The sequence below is a fragment of the Tinamus guttatus genome, unplaced genomic scaffold (genome assembly GCF_059628265.1).
Source record: "Tinamus guttatus ecotype Peru unplaced genomic scaffold, ASM5962826v1 Tinamus_guttatus_pri_ptg000389l, whole genome shotgun sequence".
Lineage (NCBI taxonomy): Eukaryota > Metazoa > Chordata > Aves > Tinamiformes > Tinamidae > Tinamus > Tinamus guttatus.
Window position 1 is genome coordinate 8,198,944 of NW_028288923.1, and position 15,926 is coordinate 8,214,869.

Below are 15,926 nucleotides of genomic sequence, written 5' to 3' on the forward strand. Positions count from 1 at the left end.
CATACTTGGATAGCAAGCTCACCAGCAGTATATTGTAAAATACAAGTATGCCTATCTACACAAACATATGCACTGAGTCTTTATAATATATCCATTTTCATTCCTCACCTTTGTGCTTCCTCAGTGTTTTTTAGTTTGGGCCCTAGCAGACACTTAACCTGTCTTGTTGTTAGCATTTCTGGCTTCCTGCAAGATTCATTTAGTTTGTATTTTTCTTCACTTCCTCTCAAGTATCTGGAAATATAGGATATAAGTAAGTGTACAGATTAAATGTTTGTAAAGACCACACATTGTTGTATCTGTTGTGTTGTTGTAAGAGCAAAGCAAATCAGACTACTATTGAGTACTTATTATTTAATGCTGTTCAGGACAGATAGTCATTACTGTCTGCCTGGACCCCCCAAAGGAAGGGAAATGATGCTTCAACACAAGCTTTATTAAATAGTGTGAAATTCACACCATCTGCAATGCTGTTATTCATTTAATATATTTGCATTTGAGTTGCATTTGATTCTTCTACCAGCAATAGCTGAGACCCTTTCCAGAACAACTACCTGGGAGAGAAACACTCCTTCCATATGAGGTGCTTCTTTATGATGCCTACCCTCCTCCTCTCCCATATTTAAGCAGCTTCACTCTTAAGTTCCTATGCCATGCAACAGCTGATCCTTGTCCAACCCTTAATAATTGCTTTCCTTCAAGATTAGGGTATTATCATATACTGTGTAACTTAGTATCTAATAAAATGAAGCTGGTGTCAGTGCAACAAGGAACTGCTCAAGTCTCTAAGTGATTTTTTTACGTGATTGTTATGGCCTAAAAAGTACTAAATCGAATGGATGCATCATCTCTCAACATCTCCCTTTGCTTGTTCCTGCTCCATCTCTGTGTGTACATGCCCACCCTGATGCTGCTGTCACAGTCAATGTCTGAGTTTGATATCCTTGAAAAAGGGGCAGGCTGGCCAAATTATCTCTTTGAGGATTCAAAACTCAGGGCTTTGCTTCTACTTTTAAATAGCCTAAAATTATACTTTATGCACGATTCAAGAGGCATCTTTTTGACAGGTCCTTTAAAAGGGGAGGAGGATATGCTTCCCTTAAATAGAAAATTATAAAATCACTCTCTCTTTATCAAGTCAAATGCAATGGCAGGACCTAGTCCAAGGTTGGATCATGACTGACTCTCACAGGCCATGCAAAGATCCCAGATTTGTGATATAAGCCACATTCCTGCAAAAGATCTCATATTTTTTATCATTTGCCCAATTTCTCAAGGAGAAGTTTGCGAGTGTTTGGATGCATTTTATCCTGCCATGGTTAGATATGCAATTAAGGCATATTTTGGGGTATTCTCATTACTTACCTTCCTTTTCATCTTGAAACTTCCAAATCTTTGTGTCCAGGGCCCATTACTATAGGCAAAATTATATTAAGCGAAACATAGTTGAAATTTTATCACTGCAACACTACAAACTGGCTAAAGCTGGCAGTGAAGTATGCTATAAAAAGCTGAAATTAATGTGGGAGGTCTTTAAGTAGGCATCTTCCATTGCTTCACCGTGAAGCTGTGATCTTGTTATGAGAATGCAGTGTAAGATGGTAGCTATGGAACTACCAAATGGAAGATGGAAGATTGTTAGTGTCTTCACATCAAATAGTAGGTGCTAGCAGTTGAACACCTCATCAAGGATTTTCTTCTACGGTTTCACATTCAGACAGTGATCCATACTAATTTGTGTATGCTCAGTGAATAAGAACCTTCCATGAAATAGTAGGGAGATGTAACATGAAGCTGCACCTGGACTGCTTCCATGGCTGGTCCATTGTGCTGATCATAGAACATAAGGCATTTCAGAAGAAAACTCTACTGAACAGTTGCATGGTGTCTCATGCTTTCTGTTTCTGTTTGTTTCCTTCAGCTTAACTCTAATAATTTTCCTTAATGCCTTGGGAAGATGATGGTCTAAACTCATGCAATGATAAAGCTTTTTCCTTCAGGTCTGTATTTTCTCTGAAATGATTTGAGTTTTTTACCCTGAAGAAGGGTATCAAAACAAATGCACGTATCTAAAAAATACAGGAGGCATGTTCAAACAGTAGTAAGTCTTACACTTCATACGCACTACAAAGAAAACCACAGGATAATAGACATGTGCAATTTAAAGTATATAAAATATGTATGTTTATATACATATAACAATGACATGTGGGAATCAGATACAAGACTTTCAGAATCCATAGGTGATAGACAGGAATCCTGAAGAGTCCACAGAAGTATTCAAGGCATTTTTTCCCTTCTTGTTCCCTTTTCCAATAGATATTTTTGTTTACAGCCTATCCAAAATTAGGTCACTTTTGAAAGAGTTTTTAGGGAGTAAATGCTCAATATACCTCAGGCAAGAGGACAGATGTACTGCTGTTGGAGTGCACTATTGTACACTTTATCTCAATGAGGCATGAGGTGGGGAAATAAAAGGGATATTTCAACTTGTTAGAGAAAACCTAAACATTTTATGTTTTGAGCTATGGCTCTGAGAAGCTAAGAGAAAAATTCAGAATCCCTAGAAACATTCAGCAGCTGGAATATTTGCTATCAGAATCAATACATCTCACATGAAGCTTCATGTGCTCAGTTTAAATGTCATAATTAATATATGAACAACGTTCCCAGCTGACTAATACAGCATCTTCTGCATGCACATGTTTTACTGATGTAGAACGGGGTAGTCAAGATATAATCCAGAAGCTGGATCCAGCCCACAACTTCACTCAATTCTGTGGCACACAGCCACATCGTTTTTCATATTTTCTGTGACTTGTTAACAGTTAACACAGCAGCATGCACTAGCAGATGGCTGCCAAAAGCTTTTAAAGGATCTGTGCAGCCTCGGAGAGAGGAACAGGTTTCCAAACCTGCTAGGGATAAAGTTTACACTGCAAACACTTTTTGCTAGCTGAAAATCATTACTACATCCTATTTGCTTTTCAGAGCTTTTATGGCAGAAAGCACAGTCTTCTCGAGTCTGCGGTTAGCATAAGACAGGTACATGTTATACATGCTGCTAATTTCCTTCAAAGTCATGTGGTTTAGTTTAAACAGTCAATGATAGTTGGGCTGATTTTGCCTGTAGAGGCCTAAGGAGCATTTACAGGATCCTTTCTGTTGGCAGAACTGCTCCGTAGTAATCTCCAGGTAATGGGAAGTAAACAAACAGGTTATGGCAGATGGCATATTTAATAGCTTCAGCAGCACTGCAAAAACTAGACTCCAGGATTAGAGCTTAATAAAAACTACCTTGATCACAGGAAACTGATATCTGAAACTTCAATTGCTTGAATAGGTATCAGAGAAGAACACCTGTGAATTTGAATTATTGAATTCTGATGGAAGAAAAACGTGAAAATCTGCTCAGAAAAAACATTAATGTGAGATACACCTTTTCAAGAAAAACATTTCTAAACAGAATTTTTGAAACTAAATACTGTGGTTAAGCCAGTCTAGCAGCTTGCCACTGCCAAAAGTGGGAGGTCCTCCTCCTTTCCCCACTTTCCTCTTTCCCAGCTGCATGTATAGCATCGCTCTTGTACCTGCTGTGATTCTGGTCAGACTCTAGTTGAGCCAATGAAATTTGTTAATTCACCCAATTTTTTGTTTTTCTTTTTTTCTTCCTGCGTTGCCAGGCTGGCTCTGTCCTATGCAGAGTCAATACTGCCAGGGGCTGCTATGAGAACAGGAATATCCCTCCCTTTCGGCAAACCCTACGACTGGCTCAGGCCATGAGGCATCAACTCTCTTACTACTTCCCCAGTACAAAAAGCTGATTTTGTGTTTGTAACATGGAGTATAAAATAGTTTGGGTAAATACTATTTCTGGGAATTTTCAAAGTCCCAGGGCCCCCAGTCTATCCTTCCGCTAGCTGCAATTGAAAAACCGCTAGTTGTGGTTTTGAAATTTTCACAACCTTTTTCTTTGGAGGGATTGGAACTGCTGCTTTACAAATGAGCTATGTTAGGCAGTACTGCTGCCAAAAATGAGTGATTATGAAGTTATTACCCGCAGGGTCCTTCAATGAATATAATATCAGCATAAGAGTTGACAAAAGAAGGAGACTTCCTTAAGACCTCATAAGTAAAATATGACACATTCTAATCAGTCCTGCACAGGCCATGCCCTCATACTGCTCTAGAGTTATTTATTTGCTGCATGGATGCAGGCACAGGAGACAAAACAGTAAGATTAAGCAGGAGGCAGCCAACTCTTCATAAGCTAATGGGCTACGCACTGCTTAGCATCACTTTATTTTTTAATATTTACAACAACTATTTCACCATCAATGTGGTACTTCTGTTACTTTTGGAATTTAGACCTTAAACAATTTTTGAAGTGGAATTGGTCTCAGCTAAGAATGTGTCTGTTTCCCAGAATATCACAAAAACCTTGTGGCATGAAGGAACAGATCTATCAACATATCAGACACATAACCTTACGTATTTGAGTGTCCTTTTTAGGTACTTCTGAATGGATGCATTTATATCAGTGTGCATTAACAAGCCTTTTCAAACGAATGCTTTATGTTTAATTCTAGTATACTACAAAGTGACTTGGGCTTTCAAGAAGGGATTCCCAGCAGTGTGATGGCTGGAAGGGTCATTTTAGAAACATCCTGTCCCTATTTGTTGACTAGTTTTGCTCATGAATAAATACGGGGCAGACATTTTTTTCCTCCCCATCCCACCTTTTAGAAACAAAAGCAGCCTCAGGCCATCAACCCTTCCCATCACCTGTTAATCTCCAGGAAACAGCTTCTTTGCCAATTGTTTTTGCTTAACTAATGCAACATTTAACACTCCACATGAATCAGCACTGTGCTACTACGGAGTTTCTTTCAGTTCCACAGCACTACAAGATTTATAGATGTAAATTTGAGAATTTAGACACCCTCTGTTTTGGAAGGTCTAAGTTCTTGCCTCTTCTTTTAAATTTGTCTCTAGATTCTGGTAAATACAATTCATTTTGATGATGTAGTTCATTCTAGTTATCAGATCTGGTGACTTGTGCATAATTTTGTCTGTTTGGCTGCAAGATATTTTAGATAATATTTCTGAAATTCAGGGATTCAGGCTTTGGTACAGCACCTTCCATGCTTCCCTGTATGACTTCTATTACACATCAAAATGCCACAGTGATAAAAGTGTTCTGATGGCAGACCACTGAAGGGACAGCAGTTCCAGCAGTGAGTAAAGAACAGCTGCTCTTTCTCCTATAAGCTTAACAAGGAATTCCAGTGGATGCTGGAAACAGGAAGATGACAAAAGGATCAAGGGATTTGCTAGGAACCCCTTCCTCAATAGTGTTGTGGGGTTTTTTTTCTAAGTAGTTATTCAAAAGACCTGAGTGAGGATGAGATCTCTCCTTTGATTTTCTGCAGTTTGTCTCGTTTCAGTGATTACTTTTTGTTTGTTTGCCCCCCTCTACGTTTTTATTCAAGAGAATGGCCTATAAGTAACAGAAATAGCATTACACAGTAAAATCTTATCTTCATCTGTTAATGCTTATAACCAGCAATATCAATGACCCAGAAATCAGAAAATGAAATCTCCCCCTCTTTTTTGCATATCTAGTAACTCTGCACTGAAAATCCAGGCTGTGTCAACCAGGAAGCAGGTACTGGCTTTCAAGCAGTGCCCCAGCAATGTTTTCTGCAGCTGTACACAGGATTTCACCCACCCTCCTGGGGCTGGTGAGGCTGAGGGCCGTGTTTATTGAGCAGCCTCTAGTGGATCCCAACAGGAGTAACCCTCTGGATCTGCCCGAGCTGCAGTTGCTGCACACTGGTGTTGGGGACACTCGGAAACACGTATAAACAAGGATGGAGAGAGACAGTAGAGAGTAAACAAGCCAGTAACATTAAGCTCAGTGTCACAAGGGCTGATCTTTCCTACTGAAATGTTTAAATCCTGGTGGTGGCTATGGGAAATGCAGAATATCAGAGGAAACAAAAACATGCACAGCAAAAGCATCAGTAATCACAGACAGTCTGATTCATCCCAAGTGCACATTGTGAGAGGAAGAATTGATAACTTCTGCCAATAATATTTATTTTGGGCCTGATGTATTCTTCAAAGATGAATTTTGCAAAGTATATTTCATGTATTTCATGATTTTATTTTTTTCCTGCCCAAAGACTGTGAATCACAATAACTTTGTAAAACAACTACTGCCATTTCCAACAAGCAGACAGCAAGTCTGTTGAGTAAAGGGAAAAAGCCCCACCTCTTTGGATTTGATTTATTTATTATCTCCTCCTCTGCAGGCACACAGTTCGCAAGCTAGAACTTGTTTGTACTCAGTTTTAGTTTTGGATGGTCACTTCAGGTATCCGTTAGGTGCTTGTTAGGTTTTTTAATTTGAGCATTGCCTTCCAACGTGAGTTCTTCTGCTACTTCATCATTTTTGGAAGACTGAACTCAAAATGTGAAATGATGTGTCAGCCCCTGCTCACCTGCTCTCTGTTCACAACAGTGCACTGTCGCCTTGCCGTTGCTTTTCACTCACACAGGCCAGATGCAGAGGAAGTTTTACAGAGCAATTACAGGGCAGACACTATTCACAGGATCTGCTTTTACCTCTCGGAAATGCAGCCACCCCTGCGGTGCAAGTCAGGTGCCTGGAGGGAAGGAGCCAGTAGCACAGGCCTCTTAGGACAGAAAGCAGAGAACACCTTGTCTAATTGAAATTAGAAGGGAGAACTTAGGTAGGAAATGTAATCATCATACTGGAATTTGTCCACAACACCTGGATTGCCATTCTCTCAAAGAGAATCAGGGATTTGGAGGACTGCAGGCAGGAAGAATCTTTGTTTTGCCTTTTTTTTCCCCCAAAAAAACTGGCACTTTCATCAGCAGACTAAGTTGGTATTGTCAGAAGGTATTTTTTTCCTTACAAAATAAAATTTATGTGCAAATGAAAAATTAAAACTTTTTTTTTGTATTAAATTGCAAATTGGAAAAATAAGTCTATGTAATTTTATCAAAAGCTGTTGGTCAAAAATTCAAAAGGCTTCTACTGCTTAGTTTATTTTGCTTTTACATAAACCCAAAAGTGTAGTTTTAAAGTCTTTATCTAAAGTGTAGTTTAGAAAAGTTCTCCAATGTTTGCATAAAAAAAAGAGCAGCGAGATGGACAGTGGGGGTGAGAGCTGCTGCAGGCATCCTAAGCAGAGTGTCCTTGCTCATGAACCAGAGCCCTCAGCTGTCCTCCCAGCAGAGGCAGGAGCAGATACACGGGGCTGGTGATCTCATCAGGCAGCCCAAACTAAGCTGCATCACATCATCAAGCCAACTAGTTCACCTGTAAAGACTAAGGTTCATGACAGTGAAAAAGAAAAGCTGCGTTTACTCAATAATTTCTGGGGCAGCCTGAAACTTTAAACTTACAAAAGCCCTAACCACTTTGTTTATTCTTTTTAGAATACTGCCTTTTTCTTTTTTTTTCTTTCTTTTTTTTTTCCCAGTAGATTCTCTCTTTTTTTTTTTCCCATCCTAAATAGACATAAAAGGAAGAGCAAGCTTCACAGGTAGCCTGACTACTGCCGTTGAAGCAAGCTCTTCCCAGCAGCAATTACTCACTGTGGCAGACGTGTTTTTACTTTAACTGAAGATCCTCCAACCCTGCCCCAAGGGGAGAACAGCTACACCGCCTGTCAGCATGCAAGTATGCTTGGTATGTCCAGGTACGTTCACGGGAAGGAGATCCCACTAACGAAAAGATGAAGGTTTCTCATCACATTGAGGCACTAACATGGTCAAGAGATCAAAACAGTAGGCCAAACAGATACTCTGAAACTGGAAAACTAATTTTGTGAGATATTATCTTGTATAAAAGACACAAGAACCTTCTTTTGTGATCTTCTGAATCCCAACTGCAGTCTAACTCTCACTCATCCAAAAGAAAAAGGCATTCTATTCCCACAGATCTTACTTTGCATCATTTCATAATGTTCTGAGATAATTTCCCATTAAACCAGAATCATTAAGTCATTTGAAATGCGTTATTGTGTTAAGAATACTTCTATTGTCATTATTGCTGTGTGCTTCATAGTTCTTGATATCCCAGAGTTCTTGATATCTTGACATATGTATTCGTATATATATATATATATATGGTCTCTAAATAAGAACTAAATGAAAGTTATACTGAAAGATGTAAAACTGAAATCATAAAGGCTGAATCTGTCTCTTGAGACATATATAATAATCTGAGTTACATTTAACTTCCACATGATTTAAACTCCATCTCTCTGCTGATGCTGAAGTCAAGGGGCCAGTTCAGACATAAGATTTTTTTTTTTTCAGTGAGAATATCTAACAGCAGGAGTATCTACCAAAATTCTTTGGAGATATGAACCTGATTGTAGTCTACTTCCTATTTTAAATCTGCCTGCCAAATTTCTAATTACAGAAACTTTCTCACTGGTGATAATTTGGTTTTATGCCTCTTACCTTTCGAATTGGTGAACTGCTATTTGTGATGACAATTAAACACTTGCCTAAACTTGTGAGCAGAGCAGAAGTGATTTTGAAGGTCACTGAAAGGAAATAACCTGTGGAACTATCCCTCGAAATGTGAACTATGTGCAATTATACAAAACGAAACAAAACAAAACAAAACAAAAGAATAGACAGAATATATCTGGAAAAATATCAGGCAAGTAGTACCATAATTATTTTACTAGAATTACCTGACTGATCATTTTGATGTCAGTTCTTTGGTCACATTTACAACTGACCACTCTTGGAAGTATTTGCTGCTCTCTAGTGGCTTCCATATATTCATAGAAATAACAAGGCACATTCCTTTTTTTTTTTGCTCCTACCTTATCACTGCATTTAAAGGCCTTAGTCAGGTTGGTCCTCCACAATAGTTTTCACCTATCACTCCAATATTACCAGTCAGATGCCAGCTTTCACTGCTTGTTTATTCATGCCTTTCACACTATGCCTTAAATGTAGAAAATCCTGCCCAACTTAATTATCATTCAAATTAAAATCTTCCTTCAAGATACATACTTTGATGCTTACAATATGCTTTCAGTTTCAGCTAATAGTGGATATGAAGATTGCAGGCAGGGTATTTTTATACTATAAACACTTTATTTCCAGCTTCACGAGGTCTGCCATCTAGGCAAATAACTGGACTGGTTGCTCTCTGTTCCTTCATATTTCCTCCATTAAATTACTTTGCTGCAGCTATTGCAATACACTAAATAAGATCTCTGTATAATATATTAGTAGTACAAGACAGAAAGCTGCCTATTACTGTTCTGCTTTTGTTTTGCAGTTGTATTAAGCAATGTCCTTATGTCAGGATCAAAGTTGCCTGATTTACATTTCTACTCATGGTAGTTCTGTGCACAGTTCACCATTTTTTTTAATCTGCACTGATTTTTAATTAAATTTGGAAGCAAATTTGTTCTCTTTTTAAAGCTTCTAGTAAGATATAATAAATTTTGCTTTTATATCGCTCTCTTACTTTGGAAATGGAGCTGCAGGACCCAAGCCAGCTCTCTTGCATCACTCCTCACTGCATACGCCAAGGGAAAACTTCAGTCATCTGTTAAACAGAAAGGGAAATGTAATAGGGCAAACTCTATCAGATCAACTAAGCTTTACCACAGTAAACTAGTCTAATTCCATATTACCCTGCTCAGGAAAGAAATAAGATAAAGTAATCACTAGTCCATGACTTTTACAAGTAGGAATTCAACTTCTAATATATTTTCTTGTGTATACATACAGAAACACCCACTGCTACGTTCTCTGCCTATGAAATCATAAAGATTTTACCATCACGCGGTAGACGAGTTGGGAATATGAAAATCTTCAGTTTCTACCCGTTATATTCCATCCACTGGAAATGGGATTCACAGAACGGCTCCCATGCACACGTTCTGCACAGCCAGGCCTGCGTACATTCACTGGGCAAGGCTGCAGCTTCCCTTTTTTCCCCTCATCTCACAGGAAGGCAGATGCCTCCATTACAGTCCTGGCCAGAAACCTTTCCTACAACATTGGAGTCAAGGACATGCCACATGTTCATTGAGAATTGTCATTCTCCCACTGACAGAAAATTGCTGAGGTCTGAGCTGGATGATCAAATGCCTGAGAGCTGAAAAATCCTGGGAAGCATCTTCTCAATCAACTATTTGACTAGACTGGCAGAACCAGGAAAAACTCGAATTGCTGATTCATCCTTTTTAACTGGGGCTAAACAAAAGAATAAGCACTTTTGGCTTGTTAAAAAGTGTTGTCTCTTACTTTTCCTGAGGGGTTTTTTTTTTTTCTGATTTGTTCGTGATGTCTTGCTCTGTTACCACTTCCTCCATTTTTTTTTTTCTGGAAAAACAAGGCTGAAAGAAATTAAAAAAAAAAAAGGAAATGAAAATGCAAATTAAACATTTTATACAGAAAGTAAGCAAATGTATTAAATGATGTTGTCAAACAGTCTTCCCAGAGGAAAACATAAACAGATGGAGCCAAAGCAACTGTAGAAGAATGCAAACACTGAGCAATTATTTAGCTAGCAGAGGAGGAATAATGAGAACAAAAGAGAGATTGTTAACACAAATGATGGAGTAAGAAGAATTATAAACAAAGTCGCACACTGGAAAAGCATCAAAACAAGAACAGAGGGAATGAGTCTAATACAAAACAAAAAAACCCACACCAAAACCTGGAAACATAAACAGAGGGAGTACTGAAAGGAGAAAATGTCACCTCAAAGATGAGAGAGGTGTCACACAAAATAGACTAACAATGGAACAAAAAAAGATGAACGATGTCCAGAGGCTGAGAGGTGGCTAAAAATAATGGCTCATGGAGGGCGGGCATCCAGTCCTGCTCCACCTTTGCAGCTTCTTTTACTTCTTTCTCCCACACTTTTCCTGTGTTGCCTCTGTTGCTTATCTGATCGCAAGGTCAGGCAATTAAACTTGCTTACCTGGCAAAAACATTCACCTCGGGGAGGGGGGCAGGGATAATTGCCTGCTGTTTTTTGATGTTGCCTCTAGTCAGATGAGTTGCATAGGTAGCACAAGGTGAACGGTGGGATAACATGGCCCAAGTGGAGAGAGACTCAGGTTAAGGGTATGGAGGAGAAGAGGGAAAACCCTTTTGGCAGCATCAAGCTGTTAATTTAGCTTATTACAACTCCTGAAGCCATAGAGAGACAGGCTTCTAACCTAACCATTTAAGATAAATACCTGAAGTTAGCTGGTAATATGTGCCGCTGCCATAATTTATACACATAGAGGAGGGTCTAATTGATTTATTCTGCACTTTGCAAAATTTGCATGCCTGTGGTGTTCATATTATCCAAACCATCCTCCTGAAAGGAGGACTTTGACTGAAGTGACATTGGTAATGTCCTCCACTCTCAAGTCTCCTTTTCTCCTCTGTCCCACTGCACTCCTTCTATATTACAGCATCCTAAGTACTACGGTTTTTTAAGAAGAAGCCAGCATTAGATTTGCACATGTATGATTTTTATTGAAAATCTCATTAGGCTTTTGGGTTTTATTTTTAGCCCTAGACCCTTAAATCATGCAAACAGATTAGAACCCCAATGTTAAATTTTAATTTCTCAATGGTGTTCAGCATTTTCTTGTTCATAGAGACTTTGTTTATACATAAAAGACTTCACTGCTTCCCTACTTTATTTCTAGATTCATCTTCATTGGGAAATCCTTTTAATGGTATTCACCGTAAACAAGCTGATTTAACTCCTAAAAATTTTTATTTCTACTATCCTGATTGCTTGTGCCTATTAAATGAGGTCTGAGCAAAAGGTGAGTTGAGGATTCTGCTGCCTGTAGGTAGAGATGTACAAACAAGCTGCTGCAGGGTGAGCCAGGGTTTGAGCACCCAGCCCATCACATGCTCTGCCCAAACCAACTCTAACTTGCCCTCCCTCTAAAGTTTACTGCACGCCAGGGTTACGCCAAGCTGACTTTATGACACTGTTAGCCAACAGTAGCATGTGTAAAACATTTAGAAATTCGGATTGATTTCAGAATTCAGATGTCTCTTGCACACTCAGACTCTCTTTGAGGATTTACAACTTTTAAACATTCTTAGATACACCTTAAAAAAGTGGGAAATCTATGAAAGTTTCTGGATTTTAATCGTTCATTAAAAAACAAACAAACAAACAAACAAAAAAACCACAGTCCTCTTTTAGTCTCAAAACCCTTTTTTTCCCCTAGGGAAAGGAGTTATCTTCTATATTCCTCTTGAGTGCCAGTATCTTTGTAGTGATATGGTAGTCAAAACTGGTCCTTGACACAGCATCTCATCTTTCCAATACATACGTACATGGCAATAGATTACATATGTGAAAAAAAACTTATGAATAGCAAATATAACATCTAGCTGACTAATTTTGGATCATTCTTCCAAAATGAAACAAGAAAAGAAACCTTGGAACTGGATTCTGCTTAAGAAGAGCCATTTGAGATCCATTCCTTCAGACTGTTACATTCTGGTTCCTCAGAAAATCTACACATTCAGCACATACCTCATCTCCAGTTTGGGAGTGGTCATATTAAAGCCAGTGAGAGTAAATAAGGTACACAGCAGTTATGCAGGAACAAAGTCCTTGCACAGTCAGGGATTTTCCTTGTTTTGTAACATACATATTTGATAGACAAATGACTACAAAAAATCATTTATTCTGTGAAAGTAGAACATGATACTATGTATGCACTCTGTGTGACAGTGTATGTGTAAACATGTATGTATGTGTATACACACATGCACACGAACTCTTAACAAACAGTGATTGGTTCCTTGTACTTACTGAGCAAAAGGTAAAATAGTGAGCTTATTGCTCTGTTTTTGAGCAAAAGGTGAAAGGACAAATCATTATCTCATTAAATCTTTGCTAAATATATATGACCTTCATAATATTCTATTGAATAAATGAATAATGTCCTTTATATGAGACAGAAACGCCAGAGGCAATGAGATAGGTGTGTTACATAAATCTGAAAGCGAAGGGAGAAAGCTGGGATTCATCTGCAGTACCTGCCCTGCTCAACACACAGAGCAACAGGCTGAAAGATGGAGAGCTGTGAAGGCACGAACTCATTTCACAGGGATTTAGTTTTTTCTTCTAAATGTAATGATTCATATTAGGAAGTTACTTTCAGAAAGTAACAAGCTATCAAGGATGATAAAATGGAGGTATTCAAGATATCAATAAAGTAAAAAAAAATAAAGCTTGCATTACAGATGAAAAAAATGTTAGACTTCAAAGTGCATTTCTATTTTGTTACAAGTCTGAGTCTATAATATGAGGAGAACCTAGAACAAAACCCAGTCCTTTTGTTCTGTGCAATTCTAAGGCATCGTAAGCCCCTGGGCTCATTTCTGAAAGGGAGGATATAAGTGATGAACACAACCAAACACTTATAATCTTCTCTGTAAATGTCATAAGTAATGGCATGGAATTCAAATCTTAGCTTCAAGAGAAGTTAAAATCAAGTGCCTAAAGAGAAGAAAAAGTAGTTGTTCTGAAGACTGTTATTTTTTAATTTCCAAGATGATTTCTCCACCTAAATAAAAATAAAACATATTCTTACAGTATGTATGCAACTTATCACTCAGTAGCATGTTTTCAATAAAAAACTAATGATGGTTCATTTATGTTTATTGGAGATTGCTTTGTAATAATATATTCTTCACTATTTTTAGACATTTTTCAAACATTTTTTTTTCCATTAGGAGTTCTAGTGTTAGACCTCTGAAACTTTGCCTGTAAAATCAACTACTTATATACTTAATTCTTTGTTCATTTTAACTATACCTTAAAAATAATTTGTAAATTTTAATTTACTATTTTAATGCATCTTGTGCCTAGCTGTGCTGAATATTGGTACTTTGTGTTAGCATTACGCTTAACATATATTTCTATCTTCTTAACTGAACTGGGACCTAGACCTGCTAATGCATTATTATTCTTTTTAAACTCTTACCCTGACCCTTTCTGTGTGGCCTTGGGTACCTTCTTCACCTTATATTTTCCTACCTGTAAACTGAGAATAACGCCACAGACTAATACCACGGACAGCACAGCCTTTGTGGGTTTTTTTTTGCCTGCTTTTAGAATATTAAGGCAGCATCCATAATCGATTCTTAACTTTGGTTTGCCTTTTGGGAAACGATGGAATTACAACAGAAATATTTTATGATAAATACAAAACCGAACTCTTTGTCCAGAATCATCAGCCATCTAAAGTTTCTAAGGAACATGACCTCTGCTCAGCAAAAAAACACAAACAAAAATTTCCTTTCGGGATACATGTGATGTTGGGAGTGGTAAAAGAAATGCCCTCCTGACCCACAGCTCAGACCCTGGGGCAGTAGATTGGGTTACCTCGTACCACTGCCTTAGCTTGTATAACTGGTCATAAAATTATAGCCTCTTAAAATTCCTGCCACGCTTCTTGTTCCCATGAACACCTGCAGTCCTGTTTTACACAGGCCAATAATAAATTGAGTTGAGAAATATTTCTTAAATTTCACTCGAATTTTTTCCCTGTTCCTTTTTCTTGTCGATAGACTTTTTTTTATACAGGTCAACATCCTTCTTTAAAGAAAGAGGATAAATATTTATGTTGTGTTGGTTTATCTGCCAGCATGTAAACATTAATTATATAACCTGAGTGTTTAAACAACAGATTTTAGACAGCAGAACATTAGCAATTCAAAGCAGTGCTCCATGCTGTAGAAAAACAGATAAATCCTTAGGTTTGCTGCCACTGGATTTTTTTTTTTTGTAATTACTATGCACTTAATAGTGTTCTTTGAAGAACGAATAAACTGAAATGTTAATCAAAATATGGAAAGTTGCTATTTTAGGAGGCTAATATTTATCCTCTCATTCAAAGACAAACAAAATTGGGTTTTCCTTACAAAAATATAATGACATTAGGTGAGTTTCCTTATTGCAGTCGCAATCCACAACAAGGCATCAGAGATACCATCACACTTACCCCTAAACAGGGATGACTATTTCAACAGCAGTGAGCTATTCTGAATGTGGAAAACAGGGGAAGGAGCGAGGAGAAGTGGTTTTGGCAAAGGTGCAAAGGAAGGCTATGTTTATACTCTTCACACTATGTCATAAATATTTAGGAACTAAGTGACAATAATAGCAGCTGAAGCACAGACAAGGACACCCTTTGTGCTATCCCCTAATATAAGGAGGAATGTGTGTGAGAAGAAACTGTGAAACAGACCACAACATAGGGTCACCTCAGGCAGCAACCTCCCACCTGTTGCTAAAAGGTGGGAAAATGCTCTGTGAGATCCTAAACCGTTCAATTCCCTTTGATATAGCTTAATACATATGGATAATGCCAATTGCTTAGAGCAATAATACACCATTATCTCCCTAGAACCTGGTGGTATGCCTAAAATTATTTGTAAGTGCAAGGCTTAAACAGGGAGAAGAAAACTCATGGTTTTTAATCAATGCAATGTGAATTTCATTCTTGGGAAATGCACATAGGATTTTGTTTTCCTTGTGCTTAGGACACTAAATATTCAACCTAATTCAATTAATGGCATTCCACTAAATGAAATGAAAGATCCTATCACTTGTCCAAGCTCTCATGGCTACAGTGGGTTAGTTCATCTTCTGGTTATTTCCAATGCAAGCTCAGTAAGCCAAAGCACATGAAAGTCACAATGAAGCTGCGGGTAACAGCGATCTGATCAGAGCATGGATCCTTTTCCTGGCTTCTCTTTCAGAATTTCCGCTTATTTCCAGTACTGAAAAGGTGAAACTTAATTTTCTGCATGTTTATGTCAGAGGAAGGAAGGTGTCTTCCTGTGTTTCAAGCCCAGAAAAAACATGACAA